At 44.3% G+C, this 22,651-nt stretch overlaps 1 pseudogene; it reads left to right on the top strand.

Annotated features, from left to right (window-relative positions):
• LOC124042222 overlaps positions 1-21,780 on the top strand; it is a 48,970-nt pseudogene extending 27,190 nt beyond the window's left edge.
• The last annotated feature ends 871 nt before the right edge of the window (positions 21,781-22,651 follow it).

The following is a 22,651-nucleotide window of genomic DNA, read 5'->3' as shown; positions in this document are numbered from 1 at the left end:
CCGCCTCCACACTCTAACCACTAGGCTACCCTGCCGTCCCTACACTCTAACCACTAGGCTACCCTGCCGTCCCTACACTCTAACCACTAGGCTACCTGCCGTCCCTACACTCTAACCACTAGGCTACCTGCCGTCCCTACACTCTAACCACTAGGCTACCTGCCGCCTCCACACTCTAACCACTAGGCTACCCTGCCGTCCCTACACTCTAACCACTAGGCTACCTGCCGCCTCTACACTCTAACCACTAGGCTACCCTGCCACCTCTACACTCTAACCACTAGGCTACCTGCCGTCCCTACACTCTAACCACTAGGCTACCTGCCGCCTCTACACTCTAACCACTAGGCTACCCTGCCGTCCCTACACTCTAAACACTAGGCTACCTGCCGTCCCTACACTCTAACCACTAGGCTACCCTGCCGCCTCCACACTCTAACCACTAGGCTACCCTGCCGCCTCTACACTCTAACCACTAGGCTACCTGCCGTCCCTACACTCTAACCACTAGGCTACCCTGCCGCCTCCACACTCTAACCACTAGGCTACCCTGCCGCCTCTACACTCTAACCACTAGGCTACCTGCCGTCCCTACACTCTAACCACTAGGCTACCCTGCCGCCTCTACACTCTAACCTCTAGGCTACCTGCCGTCCCTACACTCTAACCACTAGGCTACCTGCCGTCCCTACACTCTAACCACTAGGCTGCCCTGCCGCCTCTACACTCTAACCACTAGGCTACCTGCCGCCTCTACACTCTAACCACTAGGCTACCTGCCGCCTCTACACTCTAACCACTAGGCTACCCTGTTTAAGGAGCATGTAATCAGCTATTCATACTTCATGGACGAATAGTGTTCGTTCTCATGTTCTCTCCCTGTTCCTTTAGCCAGGATTGCTCAAAGCATAACAGTTGTTGTGAACTCTGACCCAGGAGATGTTCAGGGCTCATTCCTGCCATGGTTTTAATGCTAACGGAGCCAACGAATGGAGAGATATTGTATACATGTACGCACTGTTGACTCCACTGTCTCCTTTCTGAAAAAAAATATATATAAAACGTTTTTAAAAAATTAAGTACACAATAGCTCAAATGGATAAACAGAAGGAACAGTTTGAGTGTACTTACTAAGCATTTAATTAGCGTGAAGTTAGCATTTCATTGGCTAGTCATGATTAATGGAGTCACGGTGGTCATAACAGTGTTCTATCCATGTTCCTTTAGCTGGCATCGCTCTATGGAGTTGTCATATACCATTGACATGGCCAGGGCTCCATTCTAGCCATGGTTTTAATGAGAATAGGGCTGATAAATGGACAGATAGTCTATGTACTGTATGTACTGTATGTCCTGTTGACTCTCCTGTGTCCTGTCTGTTTAGTGGTGCTTCAAGGGCCACTGTATCTGGCGCTCCTCTAACCAGCCTCAGGGCCATGACGGTAACTGGGGGTCCTGGACTAAGTTTGGGTCCTGCTCCAGAACCTGTGGAGGTGGAGTACGCTCCCGGAGCAGAACTTGTAACAACCCTGTGTGAGTGTCTGTCATCTTGTCCTGCCATCTAAAGAGTCTTTGTTAACAGGAGTCACTGACATCACTTGAACATGGAAGGACATTGTAAAGGGAAAGGGGTCTAGGTGGGGAGGGCATTGTGGGTAGTGTGGGTAGAGATGTATTTATCTGGCTCCGGGGTGGGTTCTTAGGTCTCCTCACTGACGTTATCCTCTACATCCTGTTAGTACTTCTACCTACATCCTGTTAGTACTTCTACCTACATCCTGTTAGGACTTCTACCCACATCCTGTTAGGACTTCTACCTACATCCTGTTAGGACTTCTACCTACATCCTGTTAGGACTTCTACCTACATCCTGTTAGGACTTCTACCTACATCCTGTTAGGACTTCTACCTACATCCTGTTAGGACTTCTACCTACATCCTGTTAGTACTTCTACCTACATCCTGTTAGGACTTCTACCTACATCCTGTTAGTACTTCTACCTACATCCTGTTAGGACTTCTACCTACATCCTGTTAGGACTTCTACCTACATCCTGTTAGGACTTCTACCTACAGGCTATATGACTCATACACATAGTGTGACATTTAGTCGACAGATACTTGGTCTGTTTAGTCAGAGACGTGTCAGAGGATGTCTGAAGGAAAGCCGAGGGGATCATGTGTTTCTTTACGTTTTAACACTGTGTGTGTGTGTGTGTGTGTGTGTGTGTGTGTGTGTGTGTGTGTGTGTGTGTGTGTGTGTGTGTGTGTGTGTGTGTGTGTGTGTGTGTGTGCTCGCGCGCGCGCGTGCGTGCGTGCGTGCGTGTGTGTGTGTGTGTGTGTGTGTGCGTGTGTGTGTGTGTGTGTGTTTCCATGCGTGCGTGACTTTATGCGTATGCTGTATGTGAGTACGTGTCATCTAAATAATAATGAACCCTGTGTACTACATCATGGCCCTGACTAGAGACTCAGATCTCAGATCTAGTTAAATGGATCTAATCACTGAACCTGGACGACAGGCCCAGTTCTACCCTGATCCACATTACAGTTAAATGGATCTAATCACTGAACCTGGACATCCTGATCCACATTACAGTTAAATGGATCTAATCACTGAACCTGGATGACAGGCCCAGTTCTACTGATCCACATTACAGTTAAATGGATCTAATCACTGAACCTACATTCTTCCCTGATCCACATAGTTAAATGGATCTGAACCTGGACGACAGGCCCAGTTCTACATCCACATTACAGTTAAATGGAACTAATCACTGAACCTGGACGACAGGCCCAGTTCTACCCTGATCCACATTACAGTTAAATAGATCTGAACCTGGACGACAGGCCCAGTTCTACCCTGATCCACATTACAGTTAAATAGATCTAATCACTGAACCTGGACGACAGGCCCAGTTCTTCCCTGATCCACATTACAGTTAAATAGATCTGAACCTGGACGACAGGCCCAGTTCTACCCTGATCCACATTACAGTTAAATGGATCTGAACCTGGACGACAGGCCCAGTTCTACCCTGATCCACATTACAGTTAAATGGATCTAATCACTGAACCTGGACGACAGGCCCAGTTCTACCCTGATCCACATTACAGTTAAATAGATCTGAACCTGGACGACAGGCCCAGTTCTACCCTGATCCACATTACAGTTAAATGGATCTGAACCTGGACGACAGGCCCAGTTCTACCCTGATCCACATTACAGTTAAATAGATCTAATCACTGAACCTGGACGACAGGCCCAGTTCTACCCTGATCCACATTACAGTTAAATAGATCTGAACCTGGACGACAGGCCCAGTTCTACCCTGATCCACATTACAGTTAAATAGATCTAATCACTGAACCTGGACGACAGGCCCAGTTCTACCCTGATCCACATTACAGTTAAATAGATCTGAACCTGGACGACAGGCCCAGTTCTACCCTGATCCACATTACAGTTAAATAGATCTGAACCTGGACGACAGGCCCAGTTCTACCCTGATCCACATTACAGTTAAATGGATCTGAACCTGGACGACAGGCCCAGTTCTACCCCTGATCCACATTACAGTTAAATGGATCTGAACCTGGACGACAGGCCCAGTTCTACCCTGATCCACATTACAGTTAAATGGATCTGAACCTGGACGACAGGCCCAGTTCTACCCTGATCCACATTACAGTTAAATGGATCTGAACCTGGACGACAGGCCCAGTTCTACCCTGATCCACATTACAGTTAAATGGATCTGACCTGGACGACAGGCCCAGTTCTACCCTGATCCACATTACAGTTAAATAGATCTAATCACTGAACCTGGACGTGTGGCCCAGTTCTACCCTGATCCACATTACAGTTAAATAGATCTGAACCTGGACGACAGGCCCAGTTCTACCCTGATCCACATTACAGTTAAATAGATCTAATCACTGAACCTGGACGACAGGCCCAGTTCTACCCTGATCCACATTACAGTTAAATAGATCTAATCACTGAACCTGGACGACAGGCCCAGTTCTACCCTGATCCACATTACAGTTAAATGGATCTAATCACTGAACCTGGATTCTACCCTGATCCACATTACAGTTAAATAGATCTGAACCTGGACGACAGGCCCAGTTCTACCCTGATCCACATTACAGTTAAATAGATCTGAACCTGGACGACAGGCCCAGTTCTACCCTGATCCACATTACAGTTAAATAGATCTGAACCTGGACGACAGGCCCAGTTCTACCCTGATCCACATTACAGTTAAATAGATCTGAACCTGGACGACAGGCCCAGTTCTACCCTGATCCACATTACAGTTAAATGGATCTGAACCTGGACGACAGGCCCAGTTCTACCCTGATCCACATTACAGTTAAATGGATCTGAACCTGGACGACAGGCCCAGTTCTACCCTGATCCACATTACAGTTAAATGGATCTGAACCTGGACGACAGGCCCAGTTCTACCCTGATCCACATTACAGTTAAATGGATCTGAACCTGGACGACAGGCCCAGTTCTACCCTGATCCACATTACAGTTAAATGGATCTGAACCTGGACGACAGGCCCAGTTCTACCCTGATCCACATTACAGTTAAATAGATCTAATCACTGAACCTGGACGACAGGCCCAGTTCTACCCTGATCCACATTACAGTTAAATAGATCTGAACCTGGACGACAGGCCCAGTTCTACCCTGATCCACATTACAGTTAAATAGATCTAATCACTGAACCTGGACGACAGGCCCAGTTCTACCCTGATCCACATTACAGTTAAATAGATCTAATCACTGAACCTGGACGACAGGCCCAGTTCTACCCTGATCCACATTACAGTTAAATGGATCTAATCACTGAACCTGGACGACAGGCCCAGTTCTACCCTGATCCACATTACAGTTAAATAGATCTGAACCTGGACGACAGGCCCAGTTCTACCCTGACAGGCCCAGTTCTACCCTGATCCACATTACAGTTAAATGGATCTGAACCTGGACGATCTAATCACATTACAGAACCTGGACGACAGGCCCAGTTCTACCCTGATCCACATTACAGTTAAATAGATCTAATCACTGAACCTGGACGACAGGCCCAGTTCTACCCTGATCCACATTACAGTTAAATAGATCTGAACCTGGACGACAGGCCCAGTTCTACCCTGATCCACATTACAGTTAAATAGATCTAATCACTGAACCTGGACGACAGGCCCAGTTCTACCCTGATCCACATTACAGTTAAATAGATCTAATCACTGAACCTGGACGACAGGCCCAGTTCTACCCTGATCCACATTACAGTTAAATGGATCTAATCACTGAACCTGGACGACAGGCCCAGTTCTACCCTGATCCACATTACAGTTAAATAGATCTGAACCTGGACTTCTACCCTGATCCACATTACAGTTAACCTGGACGACAGGCCCAGTTCTACCCTGATCCACATTACAGTTAAATGGATCTGAACCTGGACTTCTAATCCACATTACAGAAATAGATCTGAACCTGGACGACAGGCCCAGTTCTACCCTGATCCACATTACAGTTAAATAGATCTAATCACTGAACCTGGACGACAGGCCCAGTTCTACCCTGATCCACATTACAGTTAAATAGATCTGAACCTGGACGACAGGCCCAGTTCTACCCTGATCCACATTACAGTTAAATAGATCTAATCACTGAACCTGGACGACAGGCCCAGTTCTACCCTGATCCACATTACAGTTAAATGGAACTAATCACTGAACCTGGACGACAGGCCCTCCTGGGCTGCATCCCAAATTGCACTCTATTCCCTATTCACTGCACTACTTTTGACCTGGGTCCATGGGGAACAGGGTGCTATTTGGGATACACACTAGGTGTTGATTACTGGGTTGTTTGTTTATCGTTTCCGTGTTGTCGCCCCCTGTCTCCAGGCCTGCGTACGGCGGTCGGGATTGCCCCGGGTCCGCCTTCGATTACCAGATGTGTAACATGGAGGAGTGTGTCGGACCCTACGAGGACTTCCGCGCTCAACAGTGTGTCCAGAGGAGCAACAAATATCACAAGAACACCAAGCACACCTGGCTACCTTACGAACACCCAGATGGTAGGACACAGCCCGCTTCCCACATGGAACACTACGCCTTTTAGTGCGCTATTTTAGACCAAGGTCAAATGGATTGTAGTGAGTAATGTTAAACTTTACAGTAAAGAAACTCAGAGATGAGTTTGGGGAGGAAGGGTGGCCTTGTGGTTAGAGCGTTGGACTAGTAACCGGTAGGTTGCAAACCCCCGAGCTGACAAGATACAAATCTGTCGTTCTGCAGTTAACCCACTGTTCAGTTAACCCACTGTTCCCAGACCAGTTTCCTAGAACCCCACTGTTCCTAGACCAGTTAACCCACTGTTCCTAGTTAACCCACTGTTCCTAGACCAGTTAACCCACTGTTCCTAGGCCGTCATTGAAAATAAGAATTTGTTCTTAACTGACTTGCCTAGTTAAATAATAATAAAATTAAAATAAATAAATGTTGCAGCTGGGTTGTTGTAGTGAGTAATGTTAAACTTACAGTAAAGAAACTCCAAATGTCAATGCCTGCGTCACAAATCAAACCCTATTCCCGAGATGGTGCACTAATTGTGACCAGGACTCTGGTCAAGAGTAGTGCACTGTTTAGGGATTAGGTGCCATTTTGGATATTACCACATTGTAAAGTATTGGCTTGATTGATTAAGCCCTGCCGTTCTAAAAGGTGAATCCATAATGTCCACTAGGGGTCGCTATTGGCAATAAAAGGATTATAATACATATTAACCATAATAGCACAGTTTCTATACAATAATAATAATTTCTACATGAATTATATATTATATTATATATTATATTATATAAGCAATAATAATAATATATAAACAATAATAAATCAACCAAATATGTTTTTATACATTTACAATACGTGTTTCTTTAACACAAACAATATAACTGTAACAAAGAGATACATAGAGGATGAATGGGAGGGAGAGACACATATATATATATATATTCAAAAGTATGTGGACACCCTTTCAAATTAGTGGATTCGGCTATTTCAGCCACACACAGGTGTACAAAATCGAGGACATGGCCATGCAATCTCCATAGACAAACACTGGCAGTAGAATGGTCTTACTGAAGTGCTCAGTGACTTTCAAAGTCACACCGTCCGACAAGTCAGTTTGTGAAATTTCTGCCCTGCAACAGCTGCCCCGGTTAGCTGCGAGTGCTGTTATTGTGAAGTGGAAATGCCTAGGAGCAACAACGGCTCAGCCGCAAAGTGGTAGGCCACACAAGCTCACAGAATGGGACCGGCGAGTGCTGAAGTGCGTAGCGTGTAAAAATCATCTGTCCTCAGTTGCAACACTCACTACTGAGTTCCAAACTGCCTCTGGAAGCAACAACAAATTTTCATCGGGAGCTTCGTGAAATGGGTTTCCATGGCCGTGCAGCTGCACACAAGCCTAAGATCACCATGCGCGATGCCAAGTGTCGGCTGGAGGGGTGTAAAGCTCTGGGGCAGTGGAAACGTGAACTGGAGTGATGAATCCCGCTTCACCATCTGGCCGTCTTACGGAAGAATCTGGGTTTGGCGAATGCCAGGAGAATGCTACCTGCCTGAATGCATAGTGCCAACTGTAAAGTTTGGTGGAGGAGGAATAATGGTCTGGGGCTGTTTTTCATGGTTCGAGCTAGGCCCCTTAGGTCCAGTTAAGGGAAATCTTAATGCTACAGCATACAACGACATTCTAGATGATTCTATGCTTCCAACTTTGTGGCAACAGTTTGAGGAAGGCCCCTTTCCTGGTTCAGCATGATAACAATGCCCCCGTGCACAAAGCGAGGTCCATACAGAAAGGGTTTGTCGAGATCGGTGTGGAAGAACTTGACTGGCCTGCAGAACCCTGACCTCAACCACATCGAACACCTTTGGGATGAATTGGAACGCCGACTGCGATCCCAACATCAGTGCCCGACCTCACTAATGCTCTTGTGGCTAAATGGAAGCAAGTCCCCGTAGCAATGTTCCAACAATCGAGTGGATAAGTCTTCCCAGAAGAGTGGAGGCTGTTATAGCAGCAAAGGAGGGACCTACTCCATATTAATGCCCTTTGTTTTAGAATGAGATGTTGGATGAGCAAGTGTCCACATACTTTTGATCATGTAGAGTGTGTGACTCAGTGTTCCTCATTAATGTCTAAAGTCAGACCACTGCTGGTGAGACACTGACAGAAGTCGACAAGAGTATCTGGACATTAAATAGAACTTGTGAATAACATACAGGAACATCAACATCACACACAGCAGTCTAACCATTTCAGACGCCCACATGTGTGGTGTGAATAACATACAGGAACATCAACATCACACACAGCAGTCTAACCATTTCAGACGCCCACATGTGAACTGAGCAACATCAACATCACACACAGCAGTCTAACCATTTCAGACGACATGTGAACTGAGCTATCCTCTCTGGCCTTGTGTTCCTAAAGGTCAACGAAAGCAGAAGAGATACAATGCAAACTTTCTCTTGTCATTTATTTAGTTTATCATCCCTCAGTCAGGACTAAAATATGTGTTCATTTTGTTTTCTTTCTCTGGGAGTTTTACTAGTCACAGTGCCTCTGCGTTACTTTCTCTCTGGTATCTTAGACTGGGTGTCCTCTAGGGAGTTTTACTAGCCACAGTGCCTCTGCATTACTTTCTCTCTGGTATCTTAGACTGGGTATCCTCTAGGGAGTTTTACTAGCCACAGTGCCTCTGCATTACTTTCTCTCTGGTATCTTAGACTGGGTGTCCTCTAGGGAGTTTTACTAGCCACAGTGCTTCTGCGTTACTTTCTCTCTGGTATCTTAGACTGGGTATCCTCTAGGGAGTTTTACTAGCCACAGTGCCTCTGCGTTACTTTCTCTCTGGTATCTTAGACTGGGTATCCTCTAGGGAGTTTTACTAGCCACAGTGCTTCTACCTCTGCATTACTTTCTCTCTGGTATCTTAGACTGGGTATCCTCTAGGGAGTTTTACTAGCAACAGTGCTTCTGCCTCTGCATTGCTTTCTCTCTGGTATCTTAGACTGGGTATCCTCTAGGGAGTTTTACTAGCCACAGTGCTTCTACCTCTGCATTACTTTCTCTCTGGTATCTTAGACTGGGTATCCTCTAGGGAGTTTTACTAGCCACAGTGCTTCTGCCTCTGCATTGCTTTCTCTCTGGTATCTTAGACTGGGTATCATCTAGGGAGTTTTACTAGCCACTGTGCTTCTGCCTCTGCATCACATTCTCTCTGGTATCTTAGACTGGGTTTCTGAAAAGCACTTTGTGACAACTGCTGATGTAAAAAGGGCTTTATAAAATACATTTGATTGATTGATTGATTGATCTTCACCCATGTAGAGGCTCACAAGTGTGAGTTGAGCTGTCAGTCCAAAGAGACCGGTGAGGTGGTGGTCATGAACCAGGTGATGCATGATGGGACGCGGTGCAGCTACACAGACCCTTTCAGTGTCTGCACCCGGGGGGAATGTCTGGTATGTACAGTATAGCTATCTCTCTATCTATACCTCTGTCTATCGATTCCTCTCTATCTATACCTAACTATCTATACCTCTATCTATACCTCTATCTATACCTCTATCTATACCTCTATCTATACCTCTCTATCTGTACCTCTCTATCTATACTCTCTCTATCCATACCTCTCTATCTATACCTCTCTATCTATACCTAACAATCTATACCTCTATCTATACCTCACTATCTGTACCTCTCTATCTGTACCTCTCTATCTATACCTCACTATCTATACCTCTCTATCTATACCTCTCTATCTGTACCTCTCTATCTGTACCTCTCTATCTATACCTCACTATCTATACCTCTCTATCTGTACCTCTCTATCTATACCTCACTATCTATACCTCTCTATCTATACCTCTCTATCTGTACCTCTCTATCCATACCTCACTATCTATACCTCACTTTCTATACCTCTCTATCTACACCTCTCTATCTATACCTTCTATCTATACCTCTAGCTATACCTAGCTATACCTCTCTATCTATACCTCTCTATCTACACCTCACTATCTATACCTCTCTATCTATACCTCTCTATCTATACCTCTATATCTATACATCTCTATCTCTATACCTCTATCTACACCTCTCTATCTATACCTTTCTATCTATACCTCTAGCTATACCTCTAGCTATACCTCTCTATCTATACCTCTCTATCTACACCTCACTATCTATACCTCTATATCTATACCTCTCTATCTATCTATACCTCACTATCTATACCTCTCTATCTATACATCTCTATCTATACCTCTCTATCTACACCTCTCTATCTATACCTTTCTATCTATACCTTTCTATCTATACCTCTCTATCTATACCTCTCTATCTATACCTCTCTATCTATACCTCTCTATCTGTACCTCTCTCTTTATACCTCTCTATCTGTACCTCTCTCTATATGTACCTCTCTTTATCTATACCTCTCTATCTATACCTTTGTATCTATGCGTCTCTATCTATACCTCTATCTGTACCTCTCTCTATCTATACCTCTCTATATCTACAGGGGCTTCAGTGCCTCTCTCTCTCTGTTCCTCTCTCTCTCTGTTTCTCTCTCTCTCTCTCTGTCTCTCTCTCTCTCTCTGTCTCTCTCTCTCTGTTTCTCTCTCTCTCCCCTCTGTCTTTCCATGAAGTCTACTTTTTGATTGGAGGTTAGATACCATAACAGACGTTGGCATTTTCCAGACCAGACCAAAACGTTTGTAGATTGAGGGCCAGATTCAACATATGTTATGTCTCCTTTACCAATCTGTGTCTTGGATAGATTGGTATCGCTTCTATAGCAGAAGTCTGGAGAGTAGTGTTCCACTGCAAGTCAGACGGCCTAGAAGGAGCCTCCCCAGCCTAGACTGAGCCTCCCCAGCCTAGACTGAGCCTCCCCAGCCTAGAAGGAGCCTCACCCAGCCTAGAAGGAGCCTCCCCAGCCTAGAAGGAGCCTCCCCAGCCTAGACTGAGCCTCCCCCAGCCTAGACTGAGCCTCCCCAGCCTAGACTGAGCCTCCCCAGCCTAGACTGAGCCTCCCCCCCAGCCTAGAAGGAGCCTCCCCCAGCCTAGACTGAGCCTCCCAGCCTAGACTGAGCCTCCCCCAGCCTAGACTGAGCCTCCTCAGCCTAGACTGAGCCTCCCCCAGCCTAGACTGAGCCTCCCAGCCTAGAAGAGCCTCCCCCAGCCTAGAAGGAGCCTCCCCAGCCTAGAAGGAGCCTCCCCCAGCCTAGACTGAGCCTCCCCAGCCTAGACTGAGCCTCCCCCAGCCAGCCTAGAAGGAGCCTCCCCAGCCTAGAAGAGCCTCCCCAGCCTAGAAGGAGCCTCCCCAGCCTAAGGAGCAGTCCCCAGCCTAAAGGGGCCTCCCCAGGTTGATTGACTGAGCCTCCTCTCCCAGCATGTGGGCTGCGACAAAGAGGTTGGCCTCCCCAAACAAGAAGACAAGTGTGGAGTCTCCCCCAGCCTGTCAGACTGAGCCTCACCAAGATACCAAAGAAAACAGGTAAGATTGGGCCTCCCCAGGGTGAAACCACACTTCCCAACATTATGTGTTATTTCATTTATCAATCAATACTTGATATTACAGCTTGAAAACCCTAAAATCCTCTCCGACATTCTTAGGTAGAACCCCAGCCCAGACCTTTCCAGCCTTCTACGTGGAATAAAATAGCCTCCACCAACCAAAAAGGGTTCTACCTGGAACCTCCCCTAGCCTGGGGAGCTGCTGAAGAACCTTTGACCATGTAGCCTCCCTTTCCTTCTAGGAGCCTCCCCAGCAAGAAGGAGCCTGGAACCAGCCTAAAGGTTTCCTCCCCAGGGGACAGCTGAAGAACCCTTTGAGCCTGTAGAACCCCCAGCCAGACTGACGTGGAGCCTAGTTCTACCTGAATCAAAAAGGTCCCAGGGGACAACTGAAGAACCCTTTTGAGCCTGTAGAACCCTTTCCCCAGAGTTCTACATGGAATCCAAAAGGGTTCTCCCCCAGAACCATAAAGGTTTCCCCCAGCCTGAGAACCCTTCTGGAAGCCTTGGTTCCAAGAGTGAATGGCAGTCACTGTGTTATGAATCAGTTGGTGACTCTTGACTCTTTGATAAGAGTCCCCCAGGTGATTGACTGACTGTTTTAGTCACCCTGTGTTCACCCAGCAGCCCTTGACATGTACACAGACTAAACACAAAACACTGCTATCACCGGTTCAACACAAGTATAATTAGACACGTTTCTCCTCTGTTAGAGTCACTAGTAGGCCTGGGGTTGTCTGTATCATGAGTCTCCCAGTAGGATGACAATGAATAAGGTCACATGGACAGGGGGACCTCACCTAGATCAGACTGCTACTCTGAAACATATGATAGATATCATCCCTGGTCTGTGTTATTCTGTGGCTCACCAGGATTAACTCCACACAACCCGTTGTCTTATTGTGTTGTCCTATAGGCATGCTGAAGATGTTTCATATTGTCTTGTTGTGTTGTCCTATAGACCTGCTGAAGATGTTTCAAAAATCTTGTTGTCCTCCGACATTCTTAAGATGTTTCAATTGTCTTGTTGAGTTCCATGTAGAACCCTTGTCCTACAGACCTGGATGTTTCATATTGTCTTGTTGTGTTGTCCTATAGACATGGTGATGTTTCACCTGTTGTCCTAAGACTCTGCTGAAGATGTTCTACCTGGAACCTTGTTGTGTTCTCCTATAGACATGCTGAAGATGTTTCATATTGTCTTTTGTGTTGTCCTATGACCTAAGATGTTTCATATTGTCTTGTTGTTGTCCTATAGACATGGTGATGTTCTATTGTCTTGGAACCTGCTGAAGATGTTTCATATTGTCTTGTTGTGTTGTCCTATGACCTGCTGAAGATGTTTCATATTGTCTTGTTGTGTTGTCCTATAGACCTCTGACATGTTTCATATTGTCTTGTTTCTCCTATGGGGACCTGCTGGAAGATGTTCTCATATTGTCTTGTTGTGTTGTCCTATAGGTTGGTGATGTTTCATATTGTCTTGTTGTCCTATAGACCTGCTGAAGATGTTTCATATTGTCTTGTTGTCCTATAGACCAAGATTTTAGTCACCCTGAAGATGTTCACCCAGCTTGTTGTCCTATAGACATGTTGATGTTTTCAGATCCTAAACACAAAACCTGCTGAAGGTTTCATGGTCTTGTTGTGTTGTCCTTAGACACGTTTCTCCTCTGTTGTGTTGACTTAGAGGCATGCTGAAGATGTTTCATATTGTCTTGATGTGTTGTCCTATAGACCTGCTGAAGATGTTTCATATTGTCTTGTTGTCCTATAGACATGGTGATGTTTTCATATCCTCTTGTTGTGTTGTCCTCATAGACCTGCTGAAGATGTTTCATATTGTCTTGTTGTCCTATAGACATGGTGATGTTTTCATATCCTCTTGTTGTGTTGTCCTATAGACCTGCTGAAGATGTTTCATATTGTCTTGTTGTCCTATAGACATGGTGATGTTTTCATATCCTCTTGTTGTGTTGTCCTATAGACCTGCTGAAGATGTTTCATATTGTCTTGTTGTGTTGTCCTATAGACCTGCTGAAGATGTTTCATATTGTCTTGTTGTCCTATAGTCCTGCTGAAGATGTTTCATATTGTCTTGTTGTGTTGTCCTATAGACCTGCTGAAGATGTTTCATATTGTCTTGTTGTCCTATAGACATGGTGATGTTTTCATATCCTCTTGTTGTGTTGTCCTATAGACCTGCTGAAGATGTTTCATATTGTCTTGTTGTCCTATAGACATGGTGATGTTTTCATATCCTCTTGTTGTGTTGTCCTATAGACCTGCTGAATATGTTTCATATTGTCTTGTTGTGTTGTCCTATAGACCTGCTGAAGATGTTCCATATTGTCTTGTTGTCCTATAGACATGGTGATGTTTCATATTGTCTTGTTGTGTTGTCCTATAGACCTGCTGAAGATGTTTCATATTGTCTTGTTGTCCTATAGACATGGTGATGTTTTCATATCCTCTTGTTGTGTTGTCCTATAGACATGGTGATGTTTCACATTGTCTTGTTGTGTTGTCCTATAGACATGGTGATGTTTCATATTGTCTTGTTGTGTTGTCCTATAGACATGGTGATGTTTCATATTGTCTTGTTGTCCTATAGACCTGCTGAAGATGTTTCATATTGTCTTGTTGTGTTGTCCTATAGACATGGTGATGTTTCATATTGTCTTGTTGTGTTGTCCTATAGACCTGCTGAAGATGTTTCATATTGTCTTGTTGTGTTGTCCTATAGACATGGTGATGTTTTCATATCCTCTTGTTGTGTTGTCCTATAGACCTGCTGAAGATGTTTCATATTGTCTTGTTGTCCTATAGACATGGTGATGTTTCATATTGTCTTGTTGTCCTATAGACATGGTGATGTTTCATATTGTCTTGTTGTCCTATAGACCTGGTGATGTTTCATATTGTCTTGTTGTGTTGTCCTATAGACATGGTGATGTTTCATATTGTCTTGTTGTGTTGTCCTATAGACCTGCTGAAGATGTTTCATATTGTCTTGTTGTCCTATAGACATGGTGATGACCTGTTGTCCTGACATGGTGATGTTTCATATTGTCTTGTTGTCCTATAGACATGGTGATGTTTCATATTGTCTTGTTGTGTTGTCCTATAGACATGGTGATGTTTCATATTGTCTTGTTGTCCTATAGACATGGTGATGTTTCATATTGTCTTGTTGTCCTATAGACATGGTGATGTTTTCATATCCTCTTGTTGTGTTGTCCTATAGACCTGCTGAAGATGTTTCATATTGTCTTGTTGTCCTATAGACATGGTGATGTTTTCATATCCTCTTGTTGTGTAGTCCTATAGACATGGTGATGTTTCAGATTGTCTTGTTGTCCATAGACATGGTGATGTTTCTATGTGTGTTGTTATCTTGTTGTGTTGTCCTATAGACATGGTGATGTTTCATATTGTCTTGTTGTGTTGTCCTATAGACCTGGTGATGTTTCATATTGTCTTGTTGTGTTGTCCTATAGACATGGTGATGTTTCATATTGTCTTGTTGTGTTGTCCTATAGACATGGTGATGTTTCATATTGTCTTGTTGTCCTATAGACATGGTGATGTTTCATATTGTCTTGTTGTGTAGTCCTATAGACATGGTGATGTTTCATATTGTCTTGTTGTGTTGTCCTATAGACATGGTGATGTTTCATATTGTCTTGTTGTGTTGTCCTATAGACATGGTGATGTCATATTGTCTTGTTGTCCTATAGACATGGTGATGTTTCATATTGTCTTGTTGTGTTGTCCTATAGACATGGTGATGTTTCATATTGTCTTGTTGTGTTGTCCTATAGACATGGTGATGTTTCATATTGTCTTGTTGTGTTGTCCTATAGACATGGTGATGTTTCATATTGTCTTGTTGTGTTGTCCTATAGACATGGTGATGTTTCATATCCTCTTGTTGTGTTGTCCTATAGACATGGTGATGTTTCATATCCTCTTGTTGTGTTGTCCTATAGGCATGGTGATGTTTCATATCCTCTTGTTGTGTTGTCCTATAGGCATGCTGAAGATGTTTGATATTCCGATCGGTGCCCGGCACATCGTTATAGAGGAGAATGAGACTTCCTCCCACATAATTGGTAAGTGTGTCTCGTTACAGCATGATAAAACACCTTTGGGATTAATTGGAATGACGACTGTGAGCCACAGACCTAATCACCCAACATCAGTGCCCCCGACCTCACTAATGCTCTTGTGTCTGAATGGAAGCAAGTCCCCACAGCGATGTTCCAGCATCTAGTGGAAAGCCTTCCCAAAAGAGTGGAGGCTGTTATAGCAGCAAAGGGAGGACCAACTCCATACTAATGACCATGATTTAGGAATGAGATATTCAACAAGCTTTTGGCCAAGTAGTGTACATTTACAGTAGGGACATCCGCAGAGCATGACTACAGAACTCAACACACACACACACACACACACACACACACACACACACACACACACACACACACACACACACACACACACACACACACACACACACACACACACACACACACACACACACACACACACACACAGTTGGAACAGTTGTCCCCCCTGTATAGCCTGTTGTGCTGGTCCTGTCAGACTATCCAACGAATGAAAACACATTGTGAATCAGATGTTTTCCTTTGTGTTTCACAGCTGTTAAGAATCAAGTCACAGGCAGCTTCATATTGAACGCAAAAAGTGGAGATGCCAAGTCCAGAACCTTCATCGAGAGCGGTTTGGAGTGGGAGTACGTCTTCGGAAGCGGCGAGAAAGAAACCCTGAAAACAATCGGCCCCCTTCACGAGGGCATCGTTGTTCTGGTAAGAAGACGAAACTGATGGATCTAGTAAGCCGCACACCCAGACACACATACACACACACTCACCCAGACATGTGCACACACACACATACATACCCAGACATGTGCATGCACGCACACACACACACACACACACACATACACACACATACACACACAGACACACACACACCCAGACACGTGCACACACACGCAGACACGTGCACACACCCAGACACGTGCACACACACACACACATACACACCCAGAAACGTGCACACACACACGCACACATACACACCCAGACACGTGCACACACACACATACACACCCAGACACGTGCACACACACACATACACACCCAGACACGTGCACACACACACACACACACACACACACACACACACACACACACACACACACACACACATACAGGCTGAATTTTTCAACATTGACAAGTGACAGTTGAGGTGCAGGTGTGCATCGCCTCAATTCTCATTTTACCCAAAACAGGCCGACCCAAGTGATCACTATCCGACACAGCAGCATGTGGTCAGAAGATACAGGACTCCGTTCCCAATGGTTCACATTGAGGTTCAAATCAAATCAAATCAAATGTATTTATATAGCCCTTCGTACATCAGCTGATATCTCAAAGTGCTGTACAGAAACCCAGCCTAAAACCCCAAACAGCAAACAATGCAGGTGTAGAAGCACGGATGAATTCAGCTACACATTCCAGTCAGTCCCCTAGAAAGACAGTGGAGCACCTTCACTGTGATTTTAATCATCTTTGATTGTCCACTAGTGGTAATTAGTGCTTTTCTAAATCGGTTTCGGTACGATTAGTAAAACAAAATATTGTGGTTTTCAATTTCGGTTTCGATAACATTAAATGTATTATAGTGACTTTTTAATGGTAATTACAAAGCCAAAAATAGTAAAAATGTCATTGCCAAAGCATTGAAAATATTCCATTGTCTCTGTCAGGTCCACATTGGGTTAGACATCATTAGAAAAATAGGGAATTACTATGAAATAATACAATATTCAGTTGTATATTTACTTAGTTTTAATTTAATGACTATAATAATGACAATATTTTTCATTCCTTAAAGTCATCATCGCATCTCTGGCAGTAGCAGTCAGCCGTCATCCTATCTAGCTAGGCTAGCAAGGGATTCTGGTCATTGTGGTTAATTACCGCTTTTATGTGCTGAACTAGGTTGAAAATTTGCTTAATGAAAAACTTCATCTCCCTTCAGCCCATCGTCTCACTTAGTTCTTGAGATGATTTATCTTGTGAATGATTTGATTTCCCTTGTGAATGATTTGATTTCCCTCTAGAGGAAATGTGCATTGGTTTCACAAATAACGGAACAAAATGGAATTCAAGTAATTGAACTGACGTTAGTGAATTAGTTGTTTAATAATCGAAAAAAAATCAGAAATGTTGGTTAATTGCTCAGCACTATTGTCCACTGTGTGTGTGTGTGTTTTACTATCTTTGTGGGGACCAGAAGTCCTTACAAGGATTGTAAAACGAGGACATTTCGAACAAGTAGGAACATTTCACCTGTCCCCACAAGGAAGAAAGCTATTTTAGGCTCCGGATTTTAGGCTTCGGTTTGGGGTTAATGTTAAGGTCAGACTTAGGTTTGGGGTTAATGTTAAGGTCAGACTTAGGTTTGGGGTTAATGTTAAGGTCAGACTTAGGTTTGGGGTTAATGTTAAGGTCAGACTTAGGTTTGGGGTTAATGTTAAGGTCAGACTTAGGTTAAGGGTTAGGATTTGGGGTTAATGTTAAGGTCAGACTTAGGTTTGGGGTTAATGTTAAGGTCAGACTTAGGTTTGGGGTTAATGTTAAGGTCAGACTTAGGTTTGGGGTTAATGTTAAGGTCAGACTTAGGTTAAGGGTTAGGTTTGGGGTTAGGATTTGGGGTTAATGTTAAGGTCAGACTTAGGTTAAGGGTTAGGTTTGGGGTTAGGATTTGGGGTTAATGTTAAGGTCAGACTTAGGTTAAGGGTTAGGTTTGGGGTTAGGATTTGGGGTTAATGTTAAGGTCAGACTTAGGTTAAGGGTTAGGTTTGGGGTTAGGATTTGGGGTTAATGTTAAGGTCAGACTTAGGTTAAGGGTTAGGTTTGGGGTTAGGATTTGGGGTTAATGTTAAGGTCAGACTTAGGTTAAGGGTTAGGTTTGGGGTTAGGATTTGGGGTTAATGTTAAGGTCAGACTTAGGTTAAGGGTTAGGTTTGGGGTTAGGATTTTAAGGGGTTAATTTGTTAATGTTAAGGTCAGACTTAGGTTAAGGGTTAGGTTTGGGGTTAGGATTTGGGGTTAATGTTAAGGTCAGACTTAGGTTAAGGGTTAGGTTTGGGGTTAGGATTTGGGGTTAATGTTAAGGTCAGACTTAGGTTAAGGGTTAGGTTTGGGGTTAGGATTTGGGGTTAATGTTAAGGTCAGACTTAGGTTAAGGGTTAGGTTTGGGGTTAGGATTTGGGTCAGACTTAGGTTTTAGGTTTGGGGTTAGGATTTGGGGTTAATGTTAAGGTCAGACTTAGGTTAAGGGTTAGGTTTGGGGTTAGGATTTGTTAATGTTAAGGTCAGACTTAGGTTAAGGGTTAGGTTTGGGGTTAGGATTTGGGGTTAATGTTAAGGTCAGACTTAGGTTAAGGGTTAGGTTTGGGGTTAGGATTTGGGGTTAATGTTAAGGTCAGACTTAGGTTAAGGGTTAGGTTTGGGGTTAGGATTTGGGGTTAATGTTAAGGTCAGACTTAGGTTAAGGGTTAGGTTTGGGGTTAGGATTTGGGGTTAATGTTAGGTCAGACTTAGGGTTAGGGTTAGGTTTGGGGTTAATGTTAAGGTCATTTTAAGGGGGTTAATGGTTAAGGTCAGACTTAGGTTAAGGGTTAGGTTTGGGGTTAGGATTTGGGGTTAATGTTAAGGTCAGACTTAGGTTAAGGGTTAGGTTTGGGGTTAGGATTTGGGGTTAATGTTAAGGTCAGACTTAGGTTAAGGGTTAGGTTTGGGGTTAGGATTTGGGGTTAATGTTAAGGTCAGACTTAGGTTAAGGGTTAGGTTTGGGGTTAGGATTTGGGGTTAATGTTAAGGTCATTAGGTTAAGGGTTAGGTTTGGGGTTAATTTGGTTAATGTTAAGGTCAGACTTAGGTTAAGGGTTAGGTTTGGGGTTAGGATTTGGGGTTAATGTTAAGGTCAGACTTAGGTTAAGGGTTAGGTTTGGGGTTAGGATTTGGGGTTAATGTTAAGGTCAGACTTAGGTTAAGGGTTAGGTTTGGGGTTAGGATTTGGGGTTAATGTTAAGGTCAGACTTAGGTTAAGGGTTAGGTTTGGGGTTAGGATTTGGGGTTAATGTTAAGGTCAGACTTAGGTTAAGGGTTAGGTTTGGGGTTAGGATTTGGGGTTAATGTTAAGGTCAGACTTAGGTTAAGGGTTAGGTTTGGGGTTAGGATTTGGGGTTAATGTTAAGGTCAGACTTAGGTTAAGGGTTAGGTTTGGGGTTAGGATTTGGGGTTAATGTTAAGGTCAGACTTAGGTTAAGGGTTAGGTTTGGGGTTAGGATTTGGGGTTAATGTTAAGGTCAGACTTAGGTTAAGGGTTAGGTTTGGGGTTAGGATTTGGGGTTAATGTTAAGGTCAGACTTAGGTTAAGGGTTAGGTTTAGGGATTAGGGAAAATAGGATTTTGAATGGGAATCAATTGTTTCTCTCTCTCTCTCACTCTCTCTCTCTCTCTCTCTCTCTCACTCTCTCTCTCACTCTCTTTCTCTCTGTCTTTCTCTCTGTCTTTCTCTCTCACTCTCGTTCTCCCTGTCGCTCTCTCTCTGTCATCGTTTCCTCTTTCTCCCTGTCTCTCTCTCTCTGTCATCGTGTCCTCTTTCTCCCTGTCCTAGGTCATTCCACAGGAGGAGGACACTAAGATCAGTCTGACATATAAGTACATTATCCATGAGGACCTGCTGCCGGTCATCACCAATAACAATGTTCTCCTGGCCGAGCTGGATACCTATGAGTGGGCCCTGAAGAGCTGGTCGCAGTGCTCTAAACCCTGTGGGGAGGTGTGTGTATGGGGGGGGGGGGGGGAGGGGGGCTGGTTGTGGAGTGGCTCTTTAGACCAGGTGGATTCTCTGTGTGTGGGGGTGGGGGCTGCTTGTGGAGCGGCTCTTTAGACCAGATTAATTCAATCTCACCTGCTACAGAAAGGTCCCTGATGGTTGTTTCCATTTGTGCCGGGCCTGCCAAGTACATTACATTACATTTAAGTCATTTAGCAGACGCTCTTATCCAAGTACCCCTGCTGTGGGTTGGTGCTATTGGCCCAACCTGGCAACCTGCTGTGGGTTGGTGCTATTGGCCCAACCTGGCTACCTGCTGTGGGTTGGTGCTATTGGCCCAACCTGGCAACCTGCTGTGGGTTGGTACTATTGGCCCAACCTGGCTACCTGCTGTGGGTTGGTGCTTTTGTCCCAACCTGGCAACCTGCTATGGGTTGGTGCTATTGTGCCAACCTGGCAACCTACTGTGGGTTGGTGCTATTGTCCCAACCTGGCAACCTGCTGTGGGTTGGTGCTATTGGCCCAACCTGGCTACCTGCTGTGGGTTGGTGCTATTGGCCCAACCTGGCAACCTGCTGTGGGTTGGTGCTATCGGCCCAACCTGGCAACCTGCTAGGGGTTGGTGCTATTGACCCAACCTGGCAACCTGCTATGGGTTGGTGCTATTGACCCAACCTGGCAACCTGCTATGGGTTGGTGATATTGTCCCAACCTGGTTGACGCAGAGCAGAGCCTAAATGTCCTCGGGGCATGCTGCTCAGGTGTCTCTGACACATTCACATTCAAATGGTTCCTCCTACCCTGTGTGTGTGTGTGTGTGTGTGTGTGTGTGTGTGTGTGTGTGTGTGTGTGTGTGTGTGTGTGTGTGTGTGTGTGTGTGTGTGTGTGTGTGTGTGTGTGTGTGTGTGTGTGTGTGTGTGTGTGTGTGTGTGTGTGTGTGTGTGTGTGTGTGTGTGTGTGTGTGTGTGTGTGTGTGTAGAGCATGCATGTGTGTGTATCTCTCCAGTCTTAGTACATACGGCCACCTGCATTTTCTTTCTGTCAAATGAATTACAGTATAAATTAGAAAATGTTATGTTTTTTGTCAGACGTGACAACAGATTGTACTAAACCCATTTAATTGGACCGTCTGGCAGGTATACAGTACACCAAATACGGATGCAGGAGGAAGAGCGACAGTCGACTGGTGCACCGGAACCTCTGTGAAACCAGCAAGAAGCCCAAACCCATCCGGAAGAGGTGCAACGTGAACGAGTGCAGCCAGCCAACGTGAGCTCCTCTCCCCTTCACTCTCCCCCTCTATCCTTTCTCTGTCCATGTCCGAGCCATGTTGATAGGAGAGCATCCATTTCATCATCATCATCATCATCGCTCTAAGGGACACTTCCTCTCGAAGAGGGACTGAAGCTAAAGCACTCTGTCTGAATGACTAACCTAGTGGTTCCCAGTAGTAGACATATTGAATAATGAGATAATAACCTAGTCATTCCCAGTAGTGAACAGATTGAATAATGAGATAATAACCTAGTCATTCCCAGTAGTGGACAGATTGAATAATGAGATAATAACCTAGTCATTCCCAGTAATGATAATAACCTAGTCATTCCCAGTAATGAGATAATAACCTAGTCATTCCCAGTAATGAGATAATAACCTAGTCATTCCCAGTAATGAGATAATAACCTAGTCGTTCCCAGTAATGAGATGATAACCTAGTCATTCCCAGTAGTGTTCAGATTGAATAATGAGATAATAACCTAGTCATTCCCAGTAATGAGATAATAACTAGTCATTCCCAGTAGTGGACAGATTGAATAATGAGATAATAACCTAGTCATTAATGAGATAATAACCTAGTCATTCCCAGTAGTGGACAGATTGAATAATAATAACATAGAGATAATAACCTAGTCATTCTCAGTAGTGGACAGATTGAATAATGAGATAATAACCTAGTCATTCTCAGTAGTGGACAGATTGAATAATGAGATAATAACCTAGTCATTCCCAGTAGTGGACAGATTGAATAATGAGATAATAACCTAGTCATTCCCAGTAATGAGATAATAACCTAGTCATTCCCAGTAATGAGATAATAACCTAGTCATTCCCAGTAGTGTTCAGATTGAATAATGAGATAATAA

This window comes from Oncorhynchus gorbuscha, linkage group LG08 (genome assembly GCF_021184085.1).
Source record: "Oncorhynchus gorbuscha isolate QuinsamMale2020 ecotype Even-year linkage group LG08, OgorEven_v1.0, whole genome shotgun sequence".
NCBI lineage: Eukaryota > Metazoa > Chordata > Actinopteri > Salmoniformes > Salmonidae > Oncorhynchus > Oncorhynchus gorbuscha.
This window is presented reverse-complemented; position numbering and strand designations above follow the sequence as displayed.